Source organism: Rhinatrema bivittatum, chromosome 2 (genome assembly GCF_901001135.1).
Source record: "Rhinatrema bivittatum chromosome 2, aRhiBiv1.1, whole genome shotgun sequence".
Taxonomy (NCBI): Eukaryota; Metazoa; Chordata; class Amphibia; order Gymnophiona; family Rhinatrematidae; genus Rhinatrema; species Rhinatrema bivittatum.
Window position 1 is genome coordinate 630,651,973 of NC_042616.1, and position 24,680 is coordinate 630,676,652.

The window sequence follows — 24,680 nt, forward strand, 5'->3', positions numbered from 1 at the left end:
ACAAACCCTCTTCTTTCACTCTACCAGACTTTTAAAAATGTTAATTAACCTCTCCCAGTTGTAAATACTGTAGGCCCAATATTCAAAGAGGGTTAGCGCTATTTAGCTGGGTAAGTTGGACTTATGCAGCTAAGTAGCAGCCACTAGGGATGTGAATCGTGTGCCCTATTGTCTTAACGATCGAAATCGTCTGGCAGGAGAAGAAAATCGGGTTTGGCACGATTTTTTAGTTAAAAAATCGTTAAAAATCATTTTTTCCGATTAGTGCGCACTAACAGAAAATGATACAATTTGACAATTTTCAGGTCAGTTAAGGTCAGTTTAGGAATGAATATGTATTCCTATTGGCTGCCCTCTTATTTATTCATGTTACCAAGGTTCCCACTGACAGTATATGGGGGATGGGAAATGGAAACAGTTGGTAGCTTGACAAAAAAAGTAATGTGATCAGTCAATGTGACTAGAACTTGTGCCCTAACCCTGATACCAGGGGTGTTGTGATCTTCCTGCACACAGTGCCCTAACCCTGGCACCAGGGGTGTTGTGATCTTCATGTACACAGTGCCCTATCCCTATTAATACCAGGAGTGTTGTGATCTTCCTGCACACAATGCCCTAACCCTGATACCAGGGGTGTTGTGATCTTCCTGCACACAGTGCCCTAACCCTGGCACCAGGGGTGTTGTGATCTTCATGTACACAGTGCCCTATCCCAATACCAGGAGTGTTGTGATCTTCCTGCACACAGTGCCCTAACCCTGATACCAGGGGTGTTGTGATCTTCTTGCACACAGTGCCCTATCCCTATTAATACCAGGAGTGTTGTGATCTTCCTGCACATAGTGCCCTATCCCTATTAATACCAGGAGTGTTGTGATCTTCCTGCACACAGTGCCCTATCCCTATTAATACCAGGAGTGTTGTGATCTTCCTGCACAAAGTGCAGGAAGATCAAAGTGTGTGCAGTAAAGGAGACCTCCCTTTTCCCCAAGCTGGAGTCAATGTGCTGTAAAGGAGACCTGTCTTATCCCCAGGCTGGAGTCAGTGTGTGCAGAAAAGGTGACCTGCCTTTTCCCCAAGCTGGAATCAATGTGTGCAGTAAAGGATACCTGCCTTTTCCCCAAGCTGGAATCAATGTGTGCAGTAAAGGAGACCTGCCTTTTCCACAAGCTGGAGTCAATGTGTGGAGTAAAGGAGACCTGACTTTTCCACATGCTGGAGTCAATGTGTGCAGGAAAGGAGACCTGCCTTTTCCACAAGCTGGAGTCAATGTGTGCAGGAAAGGAGACCTGCCTTTTCCACAGCTGGAGTCAGTGTGTGCAGTAAAGGAGATCTGCCTTGTCCACAAGCTGGAGTCAATGTGTGCAGTAAAGGAGACCTGCCTTATCCCCAAGCTGGAATCAATGTGTGCAGTAAAGGAGACCTGCCTTTTCCCCAAGCTGGAGTCAATGTGCTGAAAAGGAGACCTGCCTTTTCCCCAAGCTGGAGTCAATGTGTGCAGGAAAGGAGACATGCCTTGTACCCAAGCTGGAGTCAATGTGTGCAGGAAAGGAGACCTGCCTTTTCCCCAAGCTGGAGTCAATGTGCTGTAAAGGAGACCTGCCTTTTCCACAAGCTGGAGTCAGTGTGTGCAGAAAAGGTGACCTGCCTTTTCCCCAAGCTGGAATCAATGTGTGCAGTAAAGGAGATCTACCTTGTCCCCAAGCTGGAGTCAGTGTGTGCAGTAAAGTAGACCTGCCTTTTCCACAAACTGGAGTCAATGTGTGCAGTAAAGGAGACCTGCCTTTTCCACAAGCTGGAGTCAATGTGTGCAGGAAAGGAGACCTGCCTTTTCCCCAGCTGGAGTCAGTGTGTGCAGTAAAGGAGATCTGCCTTGACCACAAGCTGGAGTCAATGTGTGCAGTAAAGGAGACCTGCCTTTTCCCCAAGCTGGAGTCAATGTGTGCAGGAAAGGAGACCTGCCTTGTACCCAAGCTGGAGTCAATGTGTGCAGGAAAGGAGACCTGCCTTTTCCCTAAGCTGGAGTCAATGTGCTGTAAAGGAGACCTGTCTTATCCCCAGGCTGGAGTCAGTGTGTGCAGAAAAGGTGACCTGCCTTTTCCCCAAGCTGGAATCAATGTGTGCAGTAAAGGAGACCTGCCTTTTCCCCAAGCTGGAGTCAGTATGTGCAGTAAAGGAGATCTGCCTTGTCCACAAGCTGGAGTCAATGTGTGCAGGAAAGGAGACCTGCCTTGTACCCAAGCTGGAGTCAATGGGTGCAGTAAAGGAGACCTACCTTGTCCCCAAGCTGGAGTCAATGGGTGCAGTAAAGGAGACCTGCCTTGTCCCCAAGCTGGAGTCAGTGTGCTGTAAAGGAGACCTGCCTTTTCCACAAGCTGGAGTCAATGTGTGCAGTAAAGGAGACCTGCCTTATCCCCAAGCTGGAGTCAATGTGTGCAGTAAAGGAGATCTGCCTTGTCCCCTAACTGGAGTCAATGAGTGATGATCATCACATTACTTTTTTTGTCAAGCTTCCAACTGTTTCCATTTCACATCCCCCTAACCATTACCTCAGTGGGAACCTTGGTAACATCAATAGATAAGAGCACAGCCAGCCAATAGGAATACATATTCATTCCTAAGTGACCTTTACTGACCTGGGAAGTGTCAACAATTTGTATCATTTTCTGTTGGTGTTCGTGAGTTTCCAGTTCCATTTCCCATCCCCCCAACCATCACCTCAGTGGGAACCTTGCTAACATCAATAGATAAGAGGGCAGCCAGCCAATAGGAATACATATTCATTCCTAACTGACCTTCACTAACCTGGAAAGTGTCAATTTGTATCATTTTCTGTTAGTGCGCACTAACTCCCGTTAGTGCGCACTAACACGATTTAATGATTTTTAACGATAAATCATTAGAATTTCTATTGTATTGTGTTCTATAACGATTTAAGACGATATTAAAATTATCGGACGATAATTTTAATCGTTGAAAAACGATTCACATCCCTAGCAGCCACTGAATATGCACCTTCTATCAGTGGCTGCCGCATAGCCGTATAAGTTCCTTATATGGCTAAAAGTTACATGCACAAAAAGTACGTGTGTACTGGGTGAATCGGGGCAGAGTAAGTTAGCTATATAACTTATACAGGTAACTACCGATATTCGGAGTTAGCTACATACGTTTATGTCTAAGTTTAGACACCCCAGGTCTAAACTTAGCTGGGTAGACTAAGTGTACGCATACGTGCGTATATTCAGTGGCTTTGCTGTGCTACTTAATACACATCGCAACTTAGCTGAATTAGTCACATCCAGCTAAGTTACTTAACCAACCAGCACTCATAATGGGGCCCCATATGTTTTGTTTCTGATGCAAAAGTCACTCTTAAATGGATAGTGCTGCTTTTCCTGCTGGAAATTGCATTGCTTGTCTTTTAATTACAGTAGCTTATACAACATGCACATCTGTAATCTTACCTTTATCTAGTTATAGTTTCTAATAATTACATCGTTACTATATGTTTTAATATGCTTTTTTGATCACTCCAATCACACTAGCATACTGCACATTTTCTAGAAGAATGAAAGTAATTTTTAAAAACTTCCCATCTTCTTGGAATGCATATTGCCAGAATTTTATGTAGATCAAAGGACAACAAATACTGGCATATATCATAATAAGTACATTAGCAAGCAGGATTCAGCCATACTGATTACTTGTAACACTAGCAGCTCTGAACTACTCAGCTACTATATATATATTCTAGGTGTTCATAAATTGTAAATTTGGATGCTTATTTTCAAGCTATAATAATTAGGGGGCCGATATTCAAAAAAAGCCATGCTTCTAAATTGAGTCATGCATGAAAGTGCATTATGGTGTTTTCTCATTCGAAAAACACTGTACCGCACAGTACAAATGTAAATTTTTGTACCTTTTTCCAAGCATTAAGCTGTGCGATATGGCTATAATGCAATTCGCAATTAATTTTTGGAATTGCATTTTGGCCATTTCTGGGCGAGAGAGAGAGAGAGAGAGAGACTCACAGTGTGCACCTATTTATATCTCTATAGGAGGGCCACCTGATAGGGTTTAGGGGCCAGTTTCGCCTTGGTGAAGATTTGACGTCATTTGGAGTGAGGAAAGTCTCAAAAAGATGAAATTTTGCACCATGTTCTCCCACTCTAGCTTGATGGTACCCTGATATAGAGATATAAATACTTAACTAGTATGAGGGACTTGTAGATAGTTTCTCTCTCTCTCTCTCTCTCTCTCTCTCTCTCTCTCTCTCAATAGAGATTATCACAGAGTGCACTATGTTTACTACACCAAGTGATAATACCTATGTGAAGTGGTAATTTACCAATTTCCATAAACATGCCCCTTTTTGGATAACAAATACGTTAATGATGAATCTAGGCCTTAGGTGCCTCTGAAAATTTGCATAAAGTTAGGCTTCTAAATTTAGGCCTGCTATTTCTTTGCCTAGATTTAGGACCTAAATTACTTGCCTAGTTCTGAAAATCAATGCTAAGCCCCTAACTTTGTTTCTCAGCCCTAACTCTACCTTTGTAGCCTTCCACTTTTTAGGTTCCTAAATGTAGGACCCTAATGAAACTAGGACTCTAAATTTAGGGACTCAGCCCTAGTAAATTTTCAAAAGGGCCAATTTAGGGTCCTAACTCCAAAGGTTAAGAGCCTAAACTCTTTAAAAATTGCCCCTTTGTGTTTTCGGAATGTATCAAAAATCTGTATATTTCAGTATTTTCGAAGCAAGGAAAACAATTTTAGGTGCAATCTCAATTATGTTTCTGAAAAATACATATTGAAACAGACTAGCATTAAGATAAGAAAGCCAAGGAGTTACACAGGATTACGGTAATTAAAAATGCCTAGCACTGAAAAATCCAATGCCTTCCACAGAATCAGTTTTAAAAACAATAAACATTTACACAGATCTGTTTGTCGAAAGCATTGCTGCTCTTCCAGCTTGACACTCCTCTATTTGTGTCTACAGCATGGATTCAGCAATAAAGGACCTTCTTCCATTGGCTTTCCTAGTGCAGGTCATTAGCTGGCACTTTCCTGTGGAGAAAACCATCAGAAAATAGCCCCTAGACCAGGGGTGGGCAGTTCCGGTCCTCGAGGGCCACAAACCAGTCTGGTTTTCAGGATATCCCTAATGAATATGCATGAGAGAGATTTGCATGCACTCTGCCTCAGTTGTATGCAAATCTATGTCATGCATATTCATTAGGATATCCTAAAAACTTGACAGGTTTGTGGCCCTCGAGGACTGGAATTGCCCACCCCTGCCCTAGACTTATCTGCCAAACAGCATCACGCAATACAAATTGCTTGTATTGGTGAAACAATGTTTCTCCCTCAATAAATTAGTGAACAGAGGGAGAAAAACAAATGGGAGTGAGGCTAGAGCATTGTTGGCATGTGTCAAAATTTAAAGCTTACTCCAGACATTCTATCAGCTGTAGGAGTATTGCAATAGGCAGCAGAGACAGTCAAAGAAGTTTGCCTCTGCTTATTCCATCCTCCTGACTTTTCTATGCTCTTGCTGAGCTGAAATAGGGCCAGTGTGAATAGGAGGTGGCAGAGGGCTGCCAGCAGCAGCCTCATAAACCACTGCTCACATTGCTTCTTGTACTTGTGTGAGCACTAGACAGCTGCCAGACAACATTGTCAGAGCTCTGTGAAACAGATCGTTTTTTGGGGATTTTTCACTTATAACCAAAATACACAATTTCTTAATCAAGGTTGTTTTATCAGTGTTTTTCAGTTACAACCAAAATTCAGAAGTCCTAAATATACAAAATATACAAATATATGTCATACCCTTTCTTTACATGATACATAAAACTTTATCACTCAGATACTTTCTGCCATGCACAGCACAACACACAACTGAATATAAAAGAATAGAAAATATTCAAGTAATGTATAAACAATATATTTATGAACATGAAAAAACACTCTCAGCTGCTTTCTGCTTAGACAATAGAATGCTGATGTGGCTATGGTGCAGTTGTATCCCTTTGCTCTTTCTTCAGGCCTAAAGGAAATGAAAGAACTAAGGGGATCATTGTTTCTTCCTATAGCTTCAAGAACAGCATGCTGTTGTGTGTCTGCAAAAAGAACAAAAATAAATTATAGAAAGAGAGAGAAAATATATTTCACAATTTTATTATGTGCAATTTTGAACACTTCTTCTAATACATATTATATAATGAAGACAACATACCCAAGATCACAATGGCAAAGGGTCACCATCATTACATTAAACTTTATTCACTCACCTAATCATTCAACCATCAACAAACAGAATGAAAATACAAACAATAAACAAACTTTGGAAAGTTTGTATGCTTATACCAGAAGTCTAAGAAGTAAGATGGGAGAATTAGAATGTATAGCAGTGAATGATGACATAGATTTAATTGGCATCTCAGAGACATGGTGGAAGGAGGACAACCAATGGGACAGTGCTATACCGGGGTACAAATTAATCGCAATATCAGAGAGGAGCACCCGGGAGGCGGTGTGGCACTTTATGTCCGGGATGGCATAGAGTCTAACAGATTAAACATCCTGCATGAGACTAAATGCACAATTGAATCTTTATGGGTAGAAATCCTGTTGTATTCATGCCTGTTCTCGCCCTTGCTCCACCCTCTCTACCTTAGTGGCGACTCCCTTCGGGTCTGATGGACAGATGCTGCCATGGCTTCTTCTTGCCGTTCTTCCTGGAATCCCCGGGCTGGCCTGATGCTGCGGATCCACCATGTTCCTGATGACGTAAGGGCGCGCGCACGCGCTCCAGAGTTTTTACCGGCAAGGGCGCGAACCTCGGGGGCGTCCCCCCGTAGTGATGTCATCCGCTTCCACCTTAAAAGGTCTTTGCTTGCAACTACAAATCGAGTTAGCAAGGGGAATTCTTTCTCCGCTGCTCTGCCTCCACAAACATACCAAGGGGTACCCGCTCCTCGGGGGCCCCGCTCTCTCTTCTTGATTTCAGATTGCTAAGACGGGTTCCGGTACTCGCTCCTTGAGGGCCTACGTCCCTGAATGCTCAAAAGACTCCTTACTACCTGAAAGCTATCGCAGAGTTCTATACTTTCCCTCCTTATATTCCCCCTCTTACCCCCCCCCCTCAATTGTTCTTTTGTTAATTTGTTATAAATTGTTGATATAACTCTGTTCGATGTAAAACGCCTCCCCAGGCGTCTGTTTGCGTTACAATGTGAACCGATGTGATATCCCTGATGAATGTCGGTCTATAAAAAATTTTAAATAAATAAATAAATAAATAAATATTATAGAAAGGAATCGGTATTCGCTCCAAGAGTGCCTATGTTCCTAATCTCCGAAGACTCCCTTCTGTCTAAGACATTATCGCAGGTACGGAGATCGTGAGTCATTATTGTAAATTTCAGATAGGAAACGGTACTCGTTCCACGAGGGCCCATGTTCCTAAATCCCTTCTCAACTCTCTTCTGTATCAGAAGCTATCGCATACCTATATCTTGTGCATTACTATTATAGATTGCAGATAGGAACCGGTACTTGCTCCACGAGGGCCTATGTTTCTAAAACTCTCCAAAGACTCTCTTCTATTCCATAAGCCATCTCATACACAGATATTGTGAGTTCTCATTCCAAACTGCATATAGGAACCAGCACTTGCCTACGGCTCCTGTTCCTGAATAGACTGAAGAATCTCTGTTGCATAGAAGCCATTACAGATATCTACAATTGTGAGTGTAGCATCTACTACTGGTTATGTATCCAGCATACCCTGTCTAGTCACTACCTATAGTCTCTCTCTACAGCTCAGCAACCCAGAGACCGCAATTCCAGTATCTGAGGGACTTCAGCCCTGCCGGGCACATCAGCTCACTACTGCCACCTCTGGTGTTTCTACTTCCTATCTAATAAAGAACTATCTGTGTTTGTCTCCATATTCCAGCCTAGCCGGTGGTCCCTCTCAGGACATCCTCTTGGAAGAGCTGTCATCTGCCATCGGCCCAGGGATTCACCAACTTACCTTAAGTGTTCATTCCTTACACTACTAGAGCGGTATTATACAACTGCCACTCTATGGGAAGCCAACCCACCACAGATCATTAACTCCGCCTATGGAGTATTACAATTGTTAGCTCTTCCCCTTGGCAGGGTGATCCATAACAGATTGCTAACTCCCTGGCTAACTCCCTGGCAGGGTGATCCATAACAGATTGCCAACGCCTCCCCACGGCGGGATGATTTATTACAGATGCTAACTTCGCCCCTGGGGAGCAGCTTCTGCAGATTGCTACTCCTAGCAGCAGGGATTGATAACAGATTGTTAACTCCTCCCTCTCCAGGAGGAGATCCATAACAGATTGCTAACTCCGAGCAGCAGGTTTATAACAAATCCCTTGTGTGTTGGGGAAGACTATAGTGATAGGAGTATACTACCGTCTACCTGGTCAAGATGGTGAAACTGACAGTGAAATCCTAAGAGAAATTAGGGAAGCAAACCAAATTGGAAGTGTGGTAATAATGGGAGATTTCAATTACCCCAATACTGACTGGGAAAATGTATCATTAGTACATGCTAGAGATATAAACTTCCTGGATGGAATAAATGACATTTTTAAGGAGCAATTGGTTCAGGAACCAACAAGAGAGGGAGCAATTTTAGATCTAATTCTCAGTGGAGCACAGGATTTGGTGAGAGAGGTAACGGTGGTGGGGCCACTTGGCAATAGTGATCATAATATGATCAAATTTGAATTAATGACTGGAAGGGGGACAGTAGGCAAATCCACGGCTCTCGTGCTAAACTTTCAAAAGGGAAACCTTGATAAAATGAGAAAAATTGTTAGAAAAAAACCTGAAAGGAGCAGCTACAAAGGTAAAAAGTGTGCAAGAGGCCTGGTCATTGTTAAAAAATACCATCCTAAAAGCACAATCCAGATGTATTCCTCACATTAAAAAAGGTGGAAAGAAGGCAAAACGATTACCGGCATGATTAAAAGGGGAGGTGAAATGTAAGACATTAATAAGACAGGCTAAGAGAGAATTTGAAAAGAAGTTGGCCAAAGAGGCAAAAACTCACAGTAAAAACTTTTTTAAATATATCCGAAGCAGAAAGCCTGTGAGGGAATCAGTTGGACCGTTAGATGATCGAGGGGTTAAAGGGGCACTTAGAGGAGATAAGGCCATCACAGAAAGATTAAATGATTTCTTTGCTTCGGTGTTTACGGAAGAGGATGTTGGGGAGGTACCTGTACTGGAGAAGGTTTTCATGGGTAATGATTCAGATGGACTGAACCAAATGACAGTGAACCTAGAAGATGTGGTAGGCCTGATTGACAAACTGAAGAGTAGTAAATTACCTGGACTAGATGGTTTACACCCCAGAGTTCTGAAGGAACTAAAAAATGAAATTTCAGACCTATTAGTAAAAGTTTGTAACCGATCATTAAAATCATCCATTGTACCTGAAGACTGGAGGATAGCTAATGTAACCCCAATATCTAAAAAGGGCTCCAGGGGTGATCCGGGAAACTACAGACTGGTTAGCCTGACTCCAGTGCCAGGAAAAATAGTGGAAAGTGTTCTAAATATCAAAATCACAGAACATATAGAAAGACATGGTTTAATGGAACAAAGTCAGCATGGCTTTACCCAAGGAAGTCTTGCCTCACAAATCTGCTTCACTTTTTTGAAGGAGTTAATAAACATGTAGATAAAGGTGAATTGGTAGATGTAGTGTACTTGGATTTTCAGAAGGCGTTTGACAAAGTTCCTCATGAGAGGCTTCTAGGAAAAGTAAAAAGTCATGGGATAGGTGGCGATGTCCTTTCGTGGATTACAAAACTGGTTAAAAGACAGGAAACAGAGAGTAGGATTAAATGGACAATTTTCTCAGTGGAAGGGAGTGGGCAGTGGAGTGCCTCAGGGATCTGTATTGGGACCCTCACTTTTCAATATATTTATAAATGATCTGGAAAGAAATATGACGAGTGAGGTAATCAGATTTGCAGATGATACAAAATTGTTCAGAGTAGTTAAATCACAAGCAGATTGTGATAAATTGCAGGAAGACCTTGTGAGTCTGGAAAATTGGACATCCAAATGACAGATGAAATTTAATGTGGATAAGTGCAAGGTGATGCATATAGGGAAAAATAACCCATGCTATAGTTACACAATGTTAGGTTCCATATTAGGTGCTACCACCCAAGAAAGAGATCTAGGCGTCATAGTGGATAACACATTGAAATTGTCAGTTCAGTGTGCTGTGGCAGTCAAAAAAGCAAACAGAATGTTGGGAATTATTAGAAAGGAAATGGTGAATAAAATGGAAAATGTCATAATGCCTCTGTATCGCTCCATGGTGAGACCGCACCTTGAATACTGTATACAATTCTGGTAACCGCATCTCAAAAAGATATAGTTGGATGGAGAAGGTACAGAAAAGGGCAACCAAAATGATAAAGGGGATGGAACAGCTCCCCTATGAGGAAAGAGGTTAGGACTTTTCAGCTTGGAGAAGAAATGGCTGAGGGGGGATTTGATAGAGGTGTTTAAAATCATGAGAGGTATAGAATGGGTAGATGTGAATCGGTTATTTACTCTTTGAGATAATAGAAAGACTAGGGAGCACTCCATGAAGTTACCATGTGGCACATTTAAAACTAATCGGAGAAAGTTTTTTTTCACTCAATGCACAATTAAACTCTGGAATTTGTTGCCAGAGGATGTGGTTAGTGCAGTTAGTATAGCTGTGTTTAAAAAACGATTGGATACGTTATTGGAGAAGTCCATTACCTGCTATTAATTAAGTTAGCCACTGCTATTACTAGCAAAAGTAACATGGAATAGATTTAGTTTTTGGGTACTTGCCAGGTTCTTATGGCCTGGTTTGGCCACTGTTGGAAACAGGATTCTGGGCTTGATGGACCCTTGGTCTGACCCAATATGGCACTCAACCTACATTTCCATACAAAACCAAATACATTGAAATTGTCGGTTGTGGCAGTCAAAAAAGTGAACAGATTGTTAGGAATTATTAAGAAGGGAATGGTGAATGAAACGGAAAATGTCATGAAGGCAGATCTTTAGCTTGTTTCCGGATGCCCAGTTAAATTTTCTGCTTAATGTTTCAATGACTAGGCATTGTCTAGCATGTTATTGATCAATGTTTTATCTATAAGTTGTCTGTGCTTTGCTCAATAAACAATAAATTTAAAAATCAAAAACGGAAAATGTCATAATGCTTCTGTATCGCTCCATGGTGAGACCGCACCTTGAGTACTGTGTACAATTCTGGTAGCTACATCTCAAATAAGATATAGTTGCGATGGAGAAGGTACAGAGAAGGATAACCAAATTGATAAATGGGATGGAACAGCTACCTGATGAGGAAATGTTGAAGAAGTTAGGGCTGTTCAGCTTGGAGAAGAGATGGCTGAGAGGGGATATGATAGAGGTCTTTAAAACCTTGAGAGGTCTAGAATGGGTAAATGTGAATTGGTGATTTACTCTTTCTAATAATAGAAGGACTAAGGGGCACTCCATGAAGTTAGCAAGCAGAACATTTAAAACTAATTAGAGAAAATTCTTTTTTACTCAACACACAATTAAGCTCTTCAATCTGTTGCCAGAGGATGTGGTTAGTGCAGTTATTGTAGCTGGGTTTAAAAAAGGTTGGAGACATTCTTGGAGGAGAAGTCCATTAACTGATCTTAAATAAGTTGACAGAGAATAGCCACTGCTATTACTGACAACAGTAGCATGAGATCTACTTAGTGTTTGTGTACTTGCCAGGTACTTGTAGCCTGGATTGTCCACTGTTGGAAATAGGATGCTAGGCTTGATGGACCCTTGGTCTGACCCAGTATGGCAATTTCTTATGTTCTTACATAGAATTACTAAATATAAAACAGGAAAACCCCAAAAGAGACCCCTGTTTCGCTGAGAAATGGAGAAATATCTTACCTGATAATTTTGTTTTCCTTAGTGTAGGAGATGGACTCAGGACCAGTAGGTTTATGCTCCCCTGCCAGCAGATGGAGACAGAGCAAGTGGATGTCACAGTATATATAGTCCTGCAATGATCCTAAGCCTGCCAGAATTCTCTTCAAAAGCTACAGTGGACAGATTAGCAAAAAAACTTGAGTGAAATCATAATTAAAAACAGGTAACCAGAACTGTGCTCAACCAATCATAAACATTGAACTCATATAAGATTCTAGGTACCCCAAGCTAGGGACTGGATACACACTTACCAGTAATCCCTTGTGACCCAGAACCCCACAGAAGGACTATAGAGACTCTCTTCTAGCAGCCGAGGGCGGGATGCTGAGTCTATCTATCTACACTAAGGAAAACGAAATTATCAGGTAAATAATTTCTCCATTTCCTAGCATGTAGACAGATGGACTCAGGACCAGTGGGATGTACCAAAGCTACTCCTCAACAGGATAGGAGGCTGCCCGCAGACCAGTCAACACAACACATGCAAAGGCTGCATGGTCCTGGGCCTGCGCATCCAGATGATAAAACCTGGAAAAAGTGTGTAAGGAGGATCACGTCGCAGCTTAGTAGATACTGACGGAAGACAACAAACTAACCTCTGCTCATGACACTGCCTGAGCCCTAGTTGAATGAGCCCTAACCTGAGTAGGCAACAGCTTTCCATCATCTACATATGTGGCCGTGATTACCTCCTTAATTCAGTAACTATGGTAGTTCGTGAAGCCGGTGTGCCCTGCTTACTCCCGCCATGGAGAACAAATAGGTTGTCTGTCTTTTGAAAAGGTAAAGAAACCTCCAGATAACGCAAAACAAGACACTTGACATTCAAGGATTGCAAATGGCTAAACGCCTCCACATCCCTGATCTTATCCAAGGATGTCAAGGAAATGGACTGATTCAAATGAAAGTCCAAGAGTACCTTGGGCAAGAAGGATGGAACAGTGCACAGCTGTAATGCCCCCGGAGTCACTCAAAGGAATGGCTCCCAATAAGACAAGGCCTGCAGCTCAGAAATTTGAACAAAAAATTGAACGTAGAGCCCACCAAAAAATACAGCACCAAGTTAAGACTCCACAAGGGAACCGGTAACCTCAAGGGAGGCCAAAAATGCTTCACTCCCTTCAAAAAATGGGCCACATCAGGATGAGATGACAATGAATCACAATTTGCTAGGCTTCTGAAACAGGCAAGAGCTGCAACCTGCACCTTCAAGGAATTAAGGGCCAAACCTTTAGTCAACCCATCCTGCAAAAATTACAGAATGAGAGGAATCTTAACTAAACAAGGAAGAAAACCATGCTCCTCACACCAGGCTTCAAAAACTCTCCAAATCTGCACATAAGCCAAGGAAGTGGAGAACTTGCGAGTGCAGAGTAAGGTGGCAATCACCACAGAGGAATAAATACGCTTTGACAGATGAGCCATCTCAAGGGCCAAACTGTAAGACAGAACTGAGTCATATCCACATGAAGAACTAGTCCCTGCTGCAACAAATCCATGTGAGGTGGAAGACAAAGGGGGGCTCCATCAGGAGTCTTCACAAATCCATGTACCATGGATGCATGGGCCAGTCAGATGCCACCAGGAGTACTAGCCCCCTGTGGCCTTAGATTTTGCAAATTATCCTGCCAGCAAGGGCCACAGAGAAAATGCATAAAGTAATCTGTCTTCCGACCAGACCTGTACAAAAGTGTCTATTACCAAGGACCATGGATCTCTCCTGCATTGTTGTATCAAGGAACCTTCACATGCAAAAATGAATCACCTTCAAATGACAGTTGACCCTCTTGAGATCCAGGATGGGATGAATGGAGCCTTCCTTCTTGGGCACAACAAAATAGAGAGAATATCCCCTTATACTTTCTTGATACATGGGCACCGGAACCCCAGCCCTCAGTCTGAGGAGCCTTTGAAGAATGAACTCCACTGCCTGCTTCTTCTGTGGGGAGTGGCAAGGGGACATCATGACCACATCCTGAGGAATACTGCAAAATTCCAGTGCATACCCTTCTCGTATCACCTCCAGAACCCACTGGTTTGACGTGATCTCAATTCACCTCCAGTAAAAGAGGGAGAGTTCCCCCTATTTCCTGCTCCAAAAGGTGGGTCAGCAAACCTTCATTGGGTGGATCGGGAAGTCCACCACCCGAGTCTGCTTCTCTCTTGGGCTATTGGGAATGAAAATACTGAGATCTACTGAAAGGCCTAGTCTGCTGAAAGGTCGTTCCTCTGTAGGGATGAAAATGCCTGGAACCCTGGAGACGACCTTCATACCAAGGGGGCGCTGAAACTGCTTCTTATCCTCCAGCAATCAAGGAACCGGAGACTCGCCCCACTTACTGGCCAGTTTCTCCAACTCGCTCCTAAACAAGGGCGAGCCTTTAAAGGGCATCTTGGTAAGACCGGCTTTGAAGGCTGCATCAGCTGACCAATTCCACAACCAAAGTTGATGCCTGGCTGCTTTCACTGAAGCTATTCCTCTGGCCGAGATCCAGACCAAATCACAGCCTGTGTCTGCTAAAAAGGCAGCAGCAGGTTTCATAACCACTCTGGAATTCTCTCTAGACTCGTCAACTTCCTGAGAGAGAAGCAGACAAGACCTCACCACTAGGGCACAACAGGAGGTAATCTGTAAATTCATCACCACTGCCTCAAAGGCTTGTTTAAGATTAGCCTCAATCCTTCTATCATACACATCCTGCAAGGCCGCTCCTCCTTCTACGGGGATTGTTGTTCGCTTAGAAATGGCACATACCAGAGCAACTACTTTGGGAAAACGTAAACGCTCTCTCACAGCTGGATCCAAGGGGTACAGGTCTTCTAATGTCTGACCCCCTTTAGAATTAGCCTCTGGGGCATCCCATTCCAGATCATCAATTCCTGAATGGCATCCATCACAGGGAAAAAAAACAAGAGGCTTTATTTAAGGAAACCAAAATGGGATTCTTCTTCATCTCTGACATAGTATCTGAACCAGGGACACCCAGCTGTTTCAAAGTCTGGAAAATCAGAACCAGCAGGTCATCACTATGAAAGAACTGCAGCATGGTTCGATACGGTTCCAGCCCTGGAGGAATTTCCCCATCTTCCAGGGAATCAGGATCAACCGCATGTTATGTTTTGTAGGGTTTGGCTGGACCCTTGGACACTGTGGCAATTGACCATGCCCATGGGGGTAAATCCCGTGAGGGGTCACAGGTCAGGCTCAGCTCTGGAAACACAAACACAGATTATATCTTTTATTAGACAGTTTGTGAAGCCACCAGAGGTGGCGGTAGTGAGTAGAAGATGGAGCCCGGCTGGGCTAGTATTCCTCAGGCTGCTGGAACAGCGGTTTCTCCGGTAGCAGTACTGTAAGAAGAAGAACTGAGAAAATGAGTACACTGAGATATTCACAGCAGCCCCGAGATAGGGAGAGCTGGCCCTCGAGGAGCGAGTACCAGATCCCTGGGCACAGAGACTCGTTGGCAAGTACTCACGCAGCAGTTCTCTGTAGAAGATAGCACTGGTGCTGGAACGGAGACAGGCCCTCGAGGAGCGAGTACCTGGTTCCAGGGAAACAGCTCTGAGGAGTAGATGGTAGTAGTACTCACAGATGGTGTCTGTAGCGATTTCTTCCCAGTCGAAGAGGAGATGGACACAGGCAGTGAGTCAGGGAACATGGGCCCTCGAGTACCTGTTCCTGATAGCGACCTGAAAGAAGCTATCAGGAATGGGGTACCCGAGGAGCGGGTACCCCGTTAATAGCACAGAGTCCAAATATAAGTTGGAGGCAGAGTAGCAGGGTATGGAGAGCGAATCCCATCCGTAGGAATTCCCCTTGCTAACTCAAAGGCTAGCAATAAACAACAGGCTTAAATATCCGGGCAGCGTGACGTCATCACAGGGGGACACCCCTGAGGTTCGCGCCATAGAGGAAATAAAAATGAGGGCTGCGCGGCGTGTGCATCCTAAGGTACCTGAGGAGCATGGAGGGAGGCAGCGCCCAAGCTGGACCGGGGACGCTGGAGAGGACAGCGGGCAAATGCTGTGGCAGTCAGATGTCCACAGGGAGCAGGAGGAATCACAGAAAAAGAAAAGTAGGTGGAGTGAAGCCGTCGGGCAGCGACGGTTGCAACATCGCATTTTCAGTGTCATCTGGATTGCTTTTGGGAAAACCTGCAGGGAGCGAAGGAGAGCCCCGGTGTTTAAGCATAGAACTGGCAGAGGGAAGAGCCACTGGCTGAGGGCAGGAATGGACAGAAATGGGGTAAGCGGAGGACTGTGCCTGAAGAAAGATTTGTAAGCCTTGAAAAAATTCTACCCAAGAAAAAGCAGCCGGATCCAAACCAGGCCCAGAAGGACATGGAGCTTGTCCCACAAAACTACCCTCACCAGTGGAGGAGCCCGTCCAAGGAGATCCAAGATCTGGCATCCCAACTGCCAAAGCCATGACCAACCCATCATCAGAATGGGAAGAGCCCAGCTTAGCAAAATCTGAGGAAGACAACTCTCCCTGAGAGTCTGAATAGCTCTGACACAGGTTAGAAGCCAGGTAGGGGGAGAAGTCCTAATATGACAGGCAACACAAATAGGAAGACGCTTAGGCTTCTTGATTACCAGTGCCATCACAGCGGTAAGCTTGGGTTGGCACAGGTCATGCTTAAAAAGGAAGTGCGCCAAAAAGTAATTCGCCTAGAAGAAAATGTGGGCAAGCACATGTGCAACTTGTGTGCCCAGTGAAGTGTGTAAAAAGTTTGTGCACGTAAAAAATGCCCTCAACAATAAGCACATAACGCGTACGCAGAACCGATTCACTGTGCACACTGATGGCCTTTAGAGGGCAGCAGAACACGCACAAGAGTGCATGAAAACAACCTCTGCGGCCTATCACGTGGCATGCAAGAACAAAGCCTAAATACAGGACGTAGTATTGAGTAGCCACTAGTGGCTACTCAACCCCACCTGGCTGCCCAGTTACCCCAACTCCAATGGGAGGAGGAACAAACGTCAGTTTCATCTGAATCTCTGATTCAGATAAAAACTATCTCTTTTTTATTTTTTTTTTTTAACCTTACTTGAGCTCAGCTGAGTACAAAGATGGTCTCCAGCTGTGGGTGGAGAGGGCATCTGCCCTCTCCACTGTGCTCAGCCTCCAGCATCCTGCTGCCTTTCAGCTGAACTAGCAGCTAAGTCCATGCCAGGAAACCCAACTACCAGACCAAGGCACACCTCTGAGTTACCACGGAAATCACCTCAGGAATTCCCAACTGGGGGAGGGAACTTTAGGTATCACCGCAGGAAAGCAGGGCTTCTTTATCTGAATTTAGAATTTAGTATTTCTCCTTCCAAAAACTCAAAGCAATCCCCATAGGGAAATGCACGTCCACCATCTGCTGGAGCCAGAGAATACTGGCAGGTTGGGGTCACTGGAGGGTTGCATATATTGTGACGTCAGCTTGCTCCATCTCCATCTGATGGCAGGGGAGCATAAACCCACTGGTCCTGAGTCCATCTGTCTACACACTAGGAAATAGCATCTTCAGGGGGATTTCTTAACACCATAAATGAATTGATAAAAGAACATAAGAAAATGCCATACTGGGTCAGACCAAGGGTCCATCAAGCCCAGCATCCTGTTTCCAACAATGGCCAATCCAGGCCATAGGAACCTGGCAAGTACCCAAAAACTAAGTCTATTCCATGTTACCATTGCTAACGGCAGTGGCTATTCTCTAAGTGAACTTAATAGCAGGTAATGGACTTCTCCTCCAAGAACTTATCCAATCCTTTTTTAAACACAGCTATACTAACTGCACTAACCACATCCTCTGGCAACACATTCCAGAGTTTAATTGTTCGTTGAGTGAAAAAGAACTTTCTCCAATTAGTTTTAAATGTGCCCCATGCTAACTTCATGGAGTGCCCCCTCAAAACATAAACAATTCACATTTCAATTAGATTTAATTATACAGATGTACTTAAAAAAAACAAACAACATTCAAGTGAGTATCTAAACCCTTTCGTTAAACACTACCTACTATGTACAATACCCATCTTTAAGAGCATATTTATAAAGACAAACAGACAGCAGAGAAATAAAGGGGGTGGTCAAGAATGGAAACAGTAACACACTAACAGTGTCATTCATCAAAATGTGTTAGGCTATTATCGCAGGCATTAGGGCCCTAACACCTGCAATAACACCATAAAACAAGCATTATTTATTGCATCGTGTGACGCAAATGCAAATTTTTTAAATTTAGCCAAGGGAGGAGTTTGGGCGTGGGCTATGAAAATGAGGGGCGTTAATGCTGTGTGCGATAGCATAATGCACTTTATTGCATGCCGTAAATAATTACACCTTTTTTCCTGGCATTAAGCTGTGCGATATGCCTGAAATGGAATTCATGATATTATCGTTAATTCTGTTTCAGGCATTTTCAGAGAGGGACAGGGAGAAGGGAGGAGTGGAGAGAAGGAGAGAGAGACTCTGAGTTGGTACACATAATTGTCATCTATTTTTACCACTGTAGGAGGGTCATCTAGTAACTCAAGGTGAGGTTTTTGGTGGTGGTTTTGGGGCCAGTTTTACATGCACAATCAGACGTATGAACAGCAGTGAAGATGAATGTGATTTGGAATCAGGAAAGATACACAAAGTTGAGATTTCTACAATGTTCTGACACCCTCCCTCCCTCTCTCTCTCCCAAAATAAGAAAATGCCTGTCTGGGCACATCACAGGTGTGATAAATTTAATGCACGCTGCGATAAAATACCTGCACACAGTGCAGTAACTCTAAAATTATCATAGCCATTCCCCATTTCCTTATCTTGGGTGTTATCATGTGAAATGTATAGCATTTTGATGAATCTAGGCCTAACTTAGCAGAGAAAGATAGCAGAAAATAGATCAAAAAGGAGAGTAACTATACTGTAATCAATGACATCAAACTGTGTTGCAAAGCTACAAAGAAAAGATATTACCATCTAAAAGATCAAAAGTAAAACTATGACTGAGTAAACATCCCCCACTCAACTGACCAACACTAATGATTAGTCACCAAGAATGAGCAACAGATCAGCTGACTCATGCACACAAAATGGACAGGGATGTTCAAAATTCTTAAACTGAATTTTAAAACTATGACTGAGTAAACATCCTTACTCTCCTCTACAATACTGCATGTTTAAATAATATAATAAACCAACACTAATGAATAATCATCAACAAATCAGTTAAATTCAATTTCAAAACCATTTACAGGCATAAAGCACAGTTTTATGCCTGTAAATGGCTGTTCTAAGATTGGTTGGGGCTCAGTGTGCAAAAAAATATGCACGCAATCCAATTATGTGTGTACTTTTACATGAACTGCAGGGAGGTGCTCCTGGAGATGGAACTTGAACTTACATGCATATTTTTTGTTTATAAAAAGTATGCATGTAAGCACATGCATACTTTTAAAGTATGCATACTGTAAAGTATGCATGCATGCACAAGTTATGCTCTCTGAAGAGGAGGTGTAACTTTGTACAAGTTACTGTGTGTGTACACCAAGTCAATTAGCCAAGCATTTTCATAACAAACTTACTGCATATGTAGACATTTGCTTAGAAAATGTTGCCTGAAGTCAGCAACTACAAGATACAGGAAAACAATAATTCGACCCGCACAGTTATAAAATTACCCTTTGAGAAAACTATGTAACTAATACAAGCATAAAATTACTCCCCCACACTGTGGGAATAATTATATAAAAGGCTGCATATTATTATTATTTATTAAACTTGATACTGCTATTTAATATACATAATCTAAAAAGTGTACAATAAAATAATAAACAATAATATATATGCAGCATAATCAATAAATACAATACAAACCAATTAAAAACATCAATAATGCATTAAAAAATTAAAACATCTGCAAAGCTGATTCATTAATTTGTCTGTTTTAATTTTGTGTTTATATTATTGTTGCCATGCCCTGAACTTTAGAAGAGTGGATAGGAAAATATCTTAAATATTAAATAAAATAAAACCAGATAAAACCAAAGATGAAATATGTTTATATGTAACAGCTTGCAAAATGTATAGGCTGTTATGCATCCAAGTTAAACCAAATTTCAAACAAATTGATACGTGTAATTTTGCTTTGAAAATGATTCCAAAGCTATGTGCACACAATTACATGTTATTTGGTGCACATAGTTTTGCAGCATTTACATGCATACTTATTAAAATAAAAAAGAATATGCCAGAATCCACCCCTGGAATACTTCTCTCATGTGTGCATAAAAGTACGAGCATGCAGTGGTGGTGACAGGAGAGAGGCATTCAAGGGAGTGGAATCTGGGCTTGGTTGGGACACATGTTAATTCTCTTGGCAAAGCCATATACCAAATAGCAGGTGTAATTGTGCACATACAGGTTTTCCAGGATAATTTTTCAATATGAGTTATGTGCTTTTAGTCCACGTTGAAAACTGGTATAGCTTATGCACATATTTACTGGCTAACATATGCACAACTACAAAATTACCCCTTTTATGAACAGGGATGTTAAAACTTCTTAAAGAGGGTTTTATTACAAACAAACCAATTCAACAAACTTGTAAATCAGTTTGAATATACATTTGTAGTAGAGGGCAAATACATCTCGTGCATGTTCATTAGAGATATCCTGGAAGCCAAACTAGTTTGCGATGCTCACCTCTTACTTTGAAGAACTTGTTTTAATGCCCACTGACTTCAGACACAAACATACAGTCATGCAAATGTTCTGAAAAAGTTACAACCATGTACTCACTGCACAGCTGAATAGCACATGTAAGAGCAAGCTGCCCTTTTCCAAGCCCTTCAGCAGGAATCAGGGCACCCTTTTGTTCACATTTGATTGTATATGATGCGTCCTGGTTGTACCACAAGATGAAGAACAGGATTCTGGTCTGCCCTTTTGTATCCTGAAAAATAAAAGCAAGTAACATATATCATAGAATAAGCAGTAGCGTCTAATAGTTTAATATATGTAATATTTAAAAAACTTGTACCTTTAGACTATCAATATAACCGGCCATAGACAGAACACATGTAGGATGCATTAACTGTAGGTCATAGCCCCTCTTTTACATTGTATCAACCATTAGCAAACATATAACAAAAATTAATACTTACGGGGTGGGCTGGAGGATCATTGGTTCAAATGTGAGGGCAGTCTTGGCTCCTTGATTATTAGGAAAGCAGGCTCCATAGCTGCCATTCTCTCAGTCTCTCAGGCAATGAAAGAAATCATGTTATGGGTGCGGCATGAGAGCCCTGAACATGACCACAAAGGAAACATAGCAGAGGAATTTAAAGGGGCCTGGTCTACTAGAAATGCTTTAAACAGATGTTGGGACAAAGAACCTCACAAAACAAAATCTCACTTCAAAAGTTACAGATGTGTAATACAGATCCCATATATGTCCAAAACAATTGTGCGAATGACCATCATATTTTTAGCACTGGTACAAGCGCATGAGAAACTGCTTTATGTACCTTCTTGATGACAAGAGACTATTAAAGGGCCCTCCGTGTGCTAATAGTTTTAACCATCAGTCATTCATTATATAACTACACCGATGACGCTTGTACCAGTGCTAAAAATATGATGGTCATCCGTACAATTGTTTGGACATATATGGGGGTCTGTATTACACATCTGTAACTTTTGAAGTGAGATATTTTGTGATTTTTGTTTATTCTTACAATTTAGGGTTTTTTTCACATAGGGATAAAGAACCTGGCAAGATAAGATGGGTGAGATGTATGACATATTAGATAGCCTATGGACAATGCAATTCTGTTGGAGGCATATGAGGGTTGTGAATTGAGTGAGCCTCCTGTTTAATAATCACTTTTGCTGAAAAAAACAAAACAAAACAAAACAGTATTTTGTTTGGTGCCATTGTACATTTGTAAGAGGCAAGAGCTAACTTAGATGAATAGTTTCTTATTGACTTTTTCGAAAGGGTGCATGGTGGAGTCTGCTTGTAGCACAGCTGGTGACAGGTGAGAAAGGGCTGGCACTGTCCTCCAGGGTCACATGGGCTGCACTGAAGAAAATTCCAGGGTGTTAGAAATAGAAGTGGGATTTCCACTTTAAGAACATAGAGGATGCTGGGGTTTGGACTCCTACAAAGAGGAAGAAAGAGGATTCCAGTCCTACCTACCCCAAGCAGGGAATATAAGGGGTAATGGGGCCTGAATGAGTGACGGAGGGACAAAAGGAGAAAGAAGAAAGGTTTTGGTGAAGTACAGACAGCAATATCTGAAGACACTGGAGACATTGGGGCTTCAGGAAAGAGGAAAGTGACAGGTTAAGTATGGCCTGTGGCATATGCAGTGGCCTCATAGCATTAGCCCATGACCCACAGCAAGCAGGCTTCGATAAACAGGAATTATTCAGTAGGGATGTGAATCGTTTTTGAACGATTAAAATTGTCAGATAATTTTAAAATAGTTCTAAATCGTTAGAGTGCACGATACAATACAAATGCCCCCGATTTATTGTCAGGGGCATTTGTATTGTATCGTTAAATAGGCCATGGGAATTATTTGGGGGAGAGCGGGAAAACCGGCACACCAAAACAACCCCTAAACCCACCCCAACTCTTTAAAACCAATTCCTTACCCTCCCCCACCCTCCTGAACCCCCCCAAAATGTTAAGTTACCTGGTGGTCCAGTGGGGGGGGGGGGGGGTCCCGGCGCGATAGGGGGGGGGTGTCCCGGCACGATATCCCGCTCTCGGGCCATCGGTGCCATTTTGGCTGCCACTAATTAAAATGGCGCCGATAGCCCGATAAAAAAAAAAAACACCCGACCCTTTAAATCGACCCCCCTAACCCTCCCGACCCTTTTTTTTTAGGGAGGCCCGTGCCGCTAAAAAAAAACCAAAAAACACCTGACCCTTTAAATCGACCCCCCCTCCCGACCCCCCCAAAACCTTTTAAAATTACCTGGTGGTCCAGGGGGGGCTCAGGGGGCCTCGGGGAGAGATCCAGGGGGGCCTCGGGGTGAGAGGAGAGATCCAGGGGGGCCTCGGGGAAAGATTTCCCATTCCCAGGCATCAGCTGTTCTAAAAGAAAATGGCGCCGATGCCCCTTTGCCCTTTACCATGTGACAGGGTATCCGTGCCATTGGCCGGCCCCTGTCACATGGTAGGAGCACTGGATGGCCGGCGCCATTGATTTAAAGGGTCGGGTGGGTTTTTTTTTTTTTTGGCGGCGCGGGCCTCCCTAAAAAAGAAATTAGCGATGTGAATTGGAATCGGAAACGATTCCAATTCACATATCTTAACGATCAGATTCCCTTCCCCCCCTCCCCCAGCCGAATCTGATCGTTAAGACGATCTGGCACACAATTCACATCTCTATTATTCAGACTTGGGTTTAATTTGCTGCATTGTTGTCAACATATTGTGTCACTTCCTGGAAATAAAGCTCTTGAATGGAGAAGAACTACTGGAGATGTAGTGCTTAGCCAGGATCAGTTATCCAAGACAGTGAGGCCTAAATATGACAGAGAAATGGAAAAGAAGTAGAGTTACTCTGTCCTTTAGATGTGTGGACTCCTTTGTAGATGGCATTGATACATATGTAGGACCGCATTGGGATCCCTAGGAAGGTGTGGCCATGTAGAAAAGCTATGGGCCGGATTTTAATATCTACGCCCAATTTTATAACATGCGCACGCAGCCGCGCACATGTTATAAAATCCAGGGTCGGCGCACGCAAGGGGGTGCACACTTGTGCACCTTGCGCGCGCCGAGCCCTAGGGGAGCCCCAATGGCTTTCCCCGTTCCCTCCGAGGCCGCTCTGAAATCAGAGCGGCCTCGGAGGGAACTTTCCTTCTGCCCCCCCCCGCACCTTCCCCTCCCTTCCCCTATCTAACCCGCCCCCCAGCCCTACCTAAATCCCCCCCACCTTTGTTTTCTTATTTACGCCTTCCTCTGGGCAGGCGTAGGTTGCGCGCCGGCCGAGTGCCAGCGCACGATCCCCCAGCACAGCAGCAGTGGAGAGGCCTCTGGCCACGCCCATGCCCTGCCCCCGGACCGCCCTGTCCTCGCCCTGCCCATTTTTTCAAGCCCTGGGACTTACACGCGTACCGGGGCTTGCGCGCGTTGCTGGGGCTATGCAAAATAGGCTCAGCGCGCGTAACCCCCCTTGCGCGCCTAAATCCAGCCAGATTTACATGTGCAGGGCTTTTAAAATCTGCCCCTATGGATTTAGAGAAGGAGAGAGAAAAACTTATCATCTCTGCCACAGCCTTTCTATATGAGGCTGTTATATAAGACAGGGGCCTCTAGAGGAATTGTGGATTTTTGGGTTGAAAGTTTAAGAGAGAGAAGCATTTTTTCAATTCCCATTTTCCTGGAGAAATTCTAGACCAAATTCAGGGCTAAACGGATTTGTGGAGATTTCAGAGAGTTTCTGATTGATTTTGAGGTTAGAAAAGATTCCTATAACACATTTACAAGGGTATTTCTACTTATATTTTCTTTGATACACCTCAACTGAGAGATTTCTTAAGTGCTAGACATCCAGTAACAGTTGAAACATCATGACGGGTTAATAATTAAGAAGTTGGCACTCGCTTGATCATTATATGTTTTATTTCCACATTA

At 43.1% G+C, this 24,680-nt stretch overlaps 1 protein-coding gene and 1 long non-coding RNA gene across 2 annotated transcripts in view; both read right to left on the bottom strand.

The window, feature by feature from the left end:
* ST18 (ST18 C2H2C-type zinc finger transcription factor) overlaps positions 1-24,680 on the bottom strand; it is a 367,593-nt gene that overhangs the window by 77,456 nt on the left and 265,457 nt on the right. The window lies entirely within an intron of this gene.
* LOC115085353 lies at positions 5,941-21,333 on the bottom strand. The gene is made up of 3 exons (XR_003854813.1): positions 21,190-21,333; positions 20,825-20,978; positions 5,941-6,131 (listed from the first exon to the last, which is right to left on the bottom strand). It is a non-coding gene; the product is annotated as an uncharacterized LOC115085353 (long non-coding RNA).